Genomic DNA, 9,192 nt, shown 5'->3' with positions numbered 1-9,192 from the left:
AAGAACAAAAAAAAAAAAAAAAAAAAAAAAAAAAAAAGAGGCACATGTGTGTATTATTCTCTATCATTGAGTATGTGTATATTAGTGTTCGAGGGGTCGCTTTGTTGGATGTGTCTATTGATGGGAGTTCGTATGTGAGCTCCTCGGGACCCTTCATTCTTCGTATTCATTTTGTTGTATGTTTTGAGAGTGAGATGAGTGGCCTTCTCTTAGGAGCTCTGGGTCATTGTCCATTCCATCATTGTGTTCGTTATTGACGTGACCTCCTTTCATATTTGATTTGAGCAGATCATCACTCGTTCTCGTATTCTATGCTTCATCATCATCCTCGTTTTCACTTCTGATTCATCATTTTTATTTCACCCCTTATTCCGTTCTTACAGTGACCTCATTTTCGGGTTCGATACCCTCTTCGCACCATCATTATACATCTCGTCATGAGTTCGATTTTTCTTCATTGCATCATCATTGTTACCATGTTCACAGTAGGCATCTTCAAGTCCATGGCTCACGATATTTTCTATATATGTTGCATTTTATACATGAGGGCATGGGTTTTGATCATTGGGTATTTGGGCCTAGTTTCCCTTCATTTCTATCACCCTATCACCCTAGCCTACGTTACGTCCCGTGTCTTAAGACCACCCTGAGGCCATGACATCACACATTGTGTTTGATAGCTCTTATGTGAGCGATACTTGGGATTGATTCGAGAGCATTCTGATTGTGCTGGACCAGGAGTTATGGTATGACCCTACACTGGGGCATAACCATCTCAGAGAGTTTTATTATCGGATGACCATTATGTCGAGGCATACTCTTCTCAGTCGATGACGGATTTTTGAGCCATGTCCATTCCTTGGAGGGTATCAGATGTCATTTTTCACATTGGAGCATGAGACATGATCAGTACATTTCATCTGGTGTACTTTACACAGAGGCATACCTCTTTCGATCGATGATGGTTTTTTTGGCATAGCTGTTCCTTGGAGGCGATTAGATGCATTTCACATTGGAGTACGAGATATGATTTGGTGATTTCTTTGATGTGATTACAGGAGCATAGCCTTCTCATCATTGTTGACATATTTTTGAGATGATTGGATCAGGACACGGACACTTATGAGAGCATGCAGCCGAGTTTAGTCATTTCAGGGTTTGCCCTATACTGGGGCATAACCCTTTCATTGGCGGTTGATCTTAGAGATATCAGTTCACATTGGGACATGTTTTTTTTCTTTGGGGGAGGTCAGATACTCTCTTCACATTACCACGATGGCTTTGAGGAGCAGAGGTTCACTTTGATCAGATGATGTATGATCGGTTGCACTCCTCTCATGGATGTTTGTTTTGGAGGTGCTTACACTGGGGCATAGCCCACTCGTCTTGATGATGATTTTGTGAGATGACAGTTTATACCAGACGCTTACTTTCCAGAGATTATCTTGTACTGAGAGTTTATCCATTTCGAGATGACGCAGTCACACTGGGGCATAGCCACCTTGCTGATTTTGACATTGAGACTCCATTTCGTGTTCATGGTTGCGACTTTCGATGGATCATGGAGTCATTGACACCCTGGGCTCAGTCTCCTCAGCATACCTAGTTTGATTTGGATATTCACTTACCTTTGTTACACACCCATACATCCTACATTTGGCACCGGTATAGCTGCACCCATCTTATCAGAGCTTTACATCTTTTGAGCCCACATATTTCATCGTTTTACATGATCTTATCCATTTCTTTCGTGATCAGAAGAGGATGTAGACCAGTCTCGGGTTTTCTGTTGAGTTTTCACATGCCTTTGGACATTAGGTTCAACATCTCCCATGATGGTAGGGCCTATTAGATTGTTGATGCACTTGTGATGATGTACTCATATTGATAGATGACATGACATATTTTGATTTGCTTACATTTCAGACCTAGGATCTCGGTCAGCATTTGTTTGGGGCCATTATTTTAGTTTTGCTTCGTCAGCATAGTTTCGGTGATGCTTGGACTTGTTTTATTATTTGTTCATTGAGGCTCTATATGTGTTTTTTTCTTTGCATCATCATTGAGCATATCCCGGAGTGTCTTGTATGGTGAGATTCCGTGTCTTATGTTAGTTACTATCCTACACTGGGGCATACCCCCATCCTTGAGTTCATCGGATCTTTTGCAGATTCTCTCACTACTCGATCTACTTCTTGATCTTCATGGGTCATCACACTGGGGCATAACCCCCATCCTTGAGTTTATCAGATCTTTTGCGTACTTTCCCACTGCTTGATCTATTTCTTGATCTTTGCGAGTCGTCATACTAGGGCATACCCCTTTAGCGCTTTTCTACTGGGGCATACCCCCTCTCTTTGGGTTTACCGTGTCTCGTGTTGATTTCATGGTTGTCAGACCCATTTGCCGATCTTTATGAGTTATCACCTAGGGCGTCCCCCTATTGTCATTTTGTTTAGGGCATCCCCCTACCATTTAGTTTGTCTGGGGCATTCCCCTTCATTCAGATTTTCACCACCATAGATTTTCATCTATGGGCTTTTCAGTTATTATCACCATCATAGATTTTCATCTATGGGCATTTCAGATTCACCACCAAGGATTTTCATCCTTGGGCTTTGATCAGTTTTCACCACCATAGATTTTCATCTATGGGCATTTCAGTTATCACCACCATGGATTTTCATCCTTGGGCTTTCAGTTTTCACCACCATGGATTTTCATCCTTGGGCCTTTGAGATTATCACCACCATGGATTTTCATCCTTGGGCTTTCGAGATTTTCACCACCATAGATTGACATCTATGGGTCTTTTTATTGTGTCACCACCGTAGGTCTTCACCTATGGGCCTTCGATTTTAGCGTTTAGAGTTAGCTTTTTGGTTGGCTTCTAGAGCTTTATTTTCTTATTTTCTAGTTTAGTGTTTAGAGTTAGCTTTTTGGTTGGCTTCCAGAGCTTTATTTTCTTATTTTCTAGTTTAGTGTTTAAAGTTAGTTTTTTTTGGTTGGCTTTCAGAGCTGTTATTTTCTCAGTTTAGCATTTAGAGTTAGTTTTTTTGGTTTGGCTTGCAGAGCTTTATTTTCTTATTTTCTAGTTTAGCGTTTAGAGTCAGTCTTGTCATGCAGAGTCACAGCTCCTAGCGTTCATATTCTCTGGCATTGCATGTCTCACCTTCATGGATTTGCGCTTATTCTCACTCTCCTCACCTCGTTACCCTGTGCTTATCGTCTATTTATCTCATAGTCCACATAGGGCAGTCTCCTTTAGACGCATTCTTGTTCGTACTCCAGGGTGATTCGACCGTTACTCACCTTTGACATCGATCTTCGGGTCACTTTTGGAGACGTTTTAGAGGGAGCTTGGATCCTTAGTGTGACTTCAGAGGCATTTTCAGACACCCATCTTTCTCTTTTAGGATTAGAGCCTTTGTGTTTGTCTTTTGGCCTGAGTGAGTTCACACCTCACTACTGTCCCTATGGGGGTCTCCTTGGTTCTTCGGTAGAGTTCACTTCATTCCACTCACTATTCACACTTACCTTTCACTTCAGTGTTCATATTCTTTACACTCGTTAACTCTACCGAAGAGGGGCATATTTGTAGACCCTCATTTTGGTCTATAAGTTTTTAGGGTATTTTCAGGGCATATTTTCACCACTTTGAGGAGCTTTTTGGCAGCTGGTATGAGAGGGTGGCATGAGAGGAGTGATCCTAGAAGTGAGAAATCAGGGATTGACACGTTGCATGGGGATATTCTGGCAGTAGTGAGGCACGTATTTTTTCTGTTAGAGGAGGTAGGTGCTGATTGGTGCAAAGGAACCTTTGGCAGGAGGTGGTCCAGGCTGCCCTGAGAGATATTTTCAGAAAAAGAGGTGCTTTTTCAGAGGGGGGACTTTAGAGAGAGGGTATTCGTTTAGCTAGGGTGAGAGCTGTAAGAGGCATGGGTGTTTTCGGGAGAGGGAAGCTGTGACAGAGAGAGAAAAGCTGTTACAGAGAAGGGGATTCATCTTTCTGGGTGAGGGTGAGAACTGGAGAGAAGGTGATTTTTTCTGGTCATTTTTAGAGGGATGTTTTGATGAGGAGAAAAACAGGGATAGTTTTGCTGAGGAGTATCCGTTTAGGATGAGAGGGAGGGGAGCTTCCTTTCGAGTTTGGTGAGAGAAGATATTTTTGAAGGGGTTCCAGGGAATTTTTCTAGGAGTTTCTAGCTTAGAGGAGAGGCTATCGAAGGAGAGAACAGCAGGAGCAGCAAACTGTGAGGGTAGTGGGGGAAGAGGCTTGGCCGTTAGAGATTTTTTTGGAGCAGAAAAAGAGAGTAGAGAGCTAGAGAGTTTTTGGGGGAGAAAATTTTCTGGAGGAAGGAGGACTTGAGCTGCCGTGAGGTGGGTGACTCCACTTGCTAGAAGAAGGAGACTCAGGTATGATTTCCATAGCTATGTTTATTTTTACATGTTCATGCCCCTTTCATGGTGATATCTGAATATCAAATGAGGTTCTATCTGGATGTTTGAATGTATTTACTGAGTATTCCCGTTGGTTTTTGGGATCTTGAGCTTGCTTGTACTCACCCTTTTGCTTGATTTCTATCCCGTTTCAATGTCCCCTGTTTTGAGATCTCTCATGAGATTCCCACCTTTGTTTTCGTTTTAAAACTCGTTTTTGAGTTTTTTTTTTATTTTTATTTTCCTTGAACTGATTTTATATCCGAGCTCATTGAGGGTATGGGAAATGAGACTTGTATGAACTCATTTGGTTCCCATCTGCTGTGCTCTGTTCTGGTTATATTCCTCTGTTTTTAGGACCCATCCCTATCATGCATCGGATCTTCCACTTTCGCCTGATGAAGAAGGGTATTATGAGGTGCATAATCATGTTGGTTTGGTCCTTGTGCTTTCCTGTACCGAGATGAGTCATTTCTCAAGAGGAGAAGGGTATTATGAGGTGCATGATCACGTTGGTTCGGTCCTTGTGCTTTCCTGTACCGAGATGAGTCAGTTTTCAAGAGGAGAAGGGTATAAAAATGGGATTAATCATGAATGAGGGTGGTGTGGTATGTGATGGTGCTCGTGGTTTTAGACCTAAGTCTCTACATGCTGACACGGATGAAGTCTATAGGGCTATCACCATGAGAAAATGCCAGGAAAGCCCGAAGAAATTGAAAAACATGAACCAGAGATGAGGAGTTGGGGATGTTAAATCTATTGGCTGCCATACCTCACGTCCATCCAACCCATATACCATGTATCCAACCCACCATTTCTCGCGCATTATTCCCTCACCACCTTTTCTCTCTCTAACCACAACTATACCCATTTTCTCTCACCAGTTTCTGCTACCTATAGCACCCATCTCTTAACCTTTATCTTCATGCTCCAAGCTCATATTCATACCACTATACAACCCATTTAATTCACTCATTCATCATACCCATTGCACACCCATGAACATACCCATTTCTCACTGATTAGTTTTTCTCACCACATTCTCTCTCTCTCCCTACCACTAACCCCATGCCTGCATTTTTCCCTCATCACCATTCGTATCCATCTCCATGCCTACACTCATCACCACCCCGCCTTCATTATTTCATACCCATGCATACCATCAATTCATCCAATACCCACCGTATCCACCATATTCATCTTTCCACATCATACACCTTCCATACCCATCAGCATTTTCTCGTACCCACCAAACTCGCGCACCACCTCCGACACTTCATCCCCTCTCATCATGTCTCTGACGCTGAAGAAGAACCACAAGTTTGCATCGGCTCTGAAACAGTTGGGAAGAGTATCCCATAATTTTATGCCCCATGGATCCGTCTACGACTAGCATGTTTGAGAATATTGATTAATTTGACATGAAGGAAATCCCAACAGTTCATGTATGCAAGAGAAGGTGTTGGTCACTTGCCCTCGCCGCATCAGCTACAGGTATCGCCATTTGATGCTGAGTATAGTTTCACTTCTCCCTCATGCCAAGAAGGACAACAAGGTGGAGTCCAAGGAGAGTAAAGGCGCCACTTTGAATGAGCTCGTTGAGCTCAAGAACTGTTCTTCCTGTTTGTTTTTTTTGAGTGCAGGAAACAGAAAGATCTATATTTATGGATGGCCAAATGCCCCAGTGGTCCATCTGTAAAATTTATGGTTGATGCTGTGCACACTATGGAAGAGTTGAAGCTTACTGGGAATCATCTAAAAGGATCACGTCCTCTTTTTGACTTTCTCAACCAATTTTGATAAGGAACCCCACTGGAAACTTCTCAAGGAGATGATCACATAGATATTTGGAACTCCGAAGGAGCACAGGAAAGCTAAACCTTATCATGATCATGTCTTTGCTTTCTCACTTGCTGATGATCATATATGGTTCCGGAACTACCTGATTTCTGTTCCTCATAACGAATTTGACAAGGTGGATCGAGGAGGCCTAGATAAAATTACCTTGGTTGAGGTTGGTCCAAGATTTTGTTTGAATCCCATCAAGATATTTGGTGGCAGCTTTGGAGGCCTCGGTAACCATTACAATACTGAAAAACTGGCTGCAAATGAGTTTTAGGGACCCACGATTAGATTCGGCCAAGTGTACGAAGGAGATGATGCTGTCTTTTGGAGTTTGTTGGTGAGAGTGGCTTCATCGTAGGCGACCCAAGGTGGCAGAGATGATGTAGTGTAGTGTTGACCATTCTTCATGCGTGCATGTACACTATGATCAGGTCAAAGTCTCAGAATTGAAAGCAGAGAACACGGGCAGTTTATGGGCAGGATTTGATTGATGGTCAGCTATAGGAAGAGCTCCATTCAGGGTAGCAGGTCACGAGACTGTTTCAAATCAAAGATCAGATGCTCACTATTTGCAATATACCATACAGTCTCTTGGCTGAAGAAAATACAGATATACACCCTCTGTCAGTTGACCATAGACCTGAGTGTGATGATGAGGAAAGAGGCCGTATCGCTGCAAGTAGGGGTGAAGTCAGTCAATTGAATACAGGTACTGGTGTAGAGACCGTCCTTTTGAGATGCTGGCTGGGTGGCTTGCACCTTTCACAATCCATTGGTGATATGGATGTTGGAGAGTTCATTGTTCCGATTCTTCATGTAAAGCAAGTGAAGTTGTCTACAGCTGGTGATACAGCGGCTAGTCGAGTTGTTAAGGAAGCTTACATGTAAAAGGGCCACACAGAGAAGACGATGTACTTCTTGGCTGAAGCGATGCACGCTCTCAGTGTAGCATCAGAGAAGGAACTGAGCCTGAATGAGGGAGACTATGTCATTGTCCGGAAGGTGAGCCATACAGGATGGTCAGAAGGAGAGTGCAAAAGTAGAGCGGGGTGTCTCCCGTCAGAATAGAAGAAAGGCATGGTTGCTATTGCATAATTGACGGTGACAAGGACGTTTTGCTGTCACAATGAGGAATTTTACCACAGGGAAGGGTGATTACAGCTAAATCTACACATTCTTCACTATTGGGGAAGTCAAGATGAAGTAAATGATAATGGTGACGTTTCTTGTTGATGAAGAAGAGGATCGTGATTTCAGTGAGGAATTTAAACAGCGGGAACCACCTTTCAATAAGGAATATGCATGACCTCTTTTACATTATTCTGCCAGGATGATGAGCCATAAATCTGGTTCGTTTGCGGCACAGATAACTCCACTAGCTCTGTTTGAGTACGATCTTGGTAGTGTTGACTCCAACTCCTTTTGGGACCATTCTTATGGCCCAAAGAAATAAGGAAACGCCTTGAAGATTACAAAAGTAGAAGGATTTAAGTTGGACCTCCGGCATGAGACACCAATAACAGAAAACCGTTCCCGCAACACAGTTGATGCAACATTGTTCATGGGCAGGTCATTTCGTGTAAGGTGGGGCCCTAAAGGCATCCTTGTTCATGCTGGTGCAGCAGTTGAAAGCAATGATGTTCTCCTGATACTCGGTCTTCATCATAATAAAGGGATTGTCTTGTCAGAGACCCTTTCTACTAATGCAACTCAGCATAGTTGCATCCCAGGCCCACTTGCTGCATGGTTTGCGTGGCCACCTTTGATCCGAGGAATCACGTGTCATCTCCTCTCATTCCCCCTTCTCTATTTTTGAAAATGAATTTCTTGAACTTCACTTTGTGAATAGTTTGATAAATTCTGATTTTCAAATAATTTCAAATCACCTAAGCTTTTCATCCCGAAAGCCCCTTTAGGTACCAACATCCCATTTTCAATAAAATTTGGTTGCCATTTTCTTTCCGGCAAGCCACTTTTGCATTTTCTTTATTTTCAAAATGTTTTTAAAATAAGTAAGAATTAAATTCCGTAATTCCAAGTGATGGAAGTTATGGAATTGATTCATGCAAAATAAAAGGGCTTTGGTGGGGGCCCAACATGAAATGAATTTTCATCAAATAAAACTGAATTTGAGTGAAATGCCATGTGTGCTGTTGATAGTTCTTTATCTGTTTACTGACTCGCGGGCTATATTCTATATTCATTAATTGTGCACTAACCCTCTCTCTTGATAGCGCATAGTGGCTCGCTGCTCAGGTACACACTCGTTCCCACTCTGGTTAGTTTATATGCATTTTCTGACTCTCATATGTGCATGATTGACTCGAGTATTTATTGATTTTCTCATTGATTGTCATGTCAGCTTCATTTCATTAGTAGAGACCCGACTTTAGGGACTTAGAGGGGTGCTACGGTTTTTACCGTACCTTCCCGATAAGTAACCTGACCCCCGAACCCGATCCGGTTTTTCACAGACCACCTTTTCCAAAATAAGGAGTCACACTTAGGGTTTTTCTTTCTTATTTTGTTTACCCTTTTAAAAATAAAACAAAAATAAGTGGCGACTCCAAGTCATTTTCTTAATCAATAAAAATCAATTTTTCAAAAACTAAAAATCGAGTTCGCCAATCGAGTGGGAAACGCATTCGAGCGAATCGAAATGCGGGGTCCACAAATTGTTAAGAATTATTGGGTCATAATCCATCTTAATTATATTATTATTATTATTTATATTTTATTTTTGCACTTCTTTTTTTCAAAGTGTTGTTTGTCATCTCTGCTAAGAGTTTTATTTAATCAAATATAATTAAATTTTAAGTAGAAAATAGTGTTTGTTAGAAATAGACACTAATATGGTTTCCTTTTGTGTATGTTCAAATAACATTTCAATTATGCTTAAGAGAGAAG

General features: G+C 41.8%; 1 pseudogene; it reads left to right on the top strand.

Annotated features, from left to right (window-relative positions):
* The first annotated feature begins 3,825 nt into the window (after positions 1 to 3,825).
* LOC132254688 (ribosome biogenesis protein BRX1 homolog 2-like) lies at positions 3,826 to 7,974 on the top strand (annotated as a pseudogene).
* Positions 7,975 to 9,192: the final 1,218 nt, after the last annotated feature.

Source organism: Vitis vinifera, chromosome 11, assembly GCF_030704535.1.
Source record: "Vitis vinifera cultivar Pinot Noir 40024 chromosome 11, ASM3070453v1".
Classification (NCBI taxonomy): domain Eukaryota; kingdom Viridiplantae; phylum Streptophyta; class Magnoliopsida; order Vitales; family Vitaceae; genus Vitis; species Vitis vinifera.
Note: the sequence above shows the minus strand (reverse complement) of the source record. Positions and strands in the feature narration are given on the sequence as shown.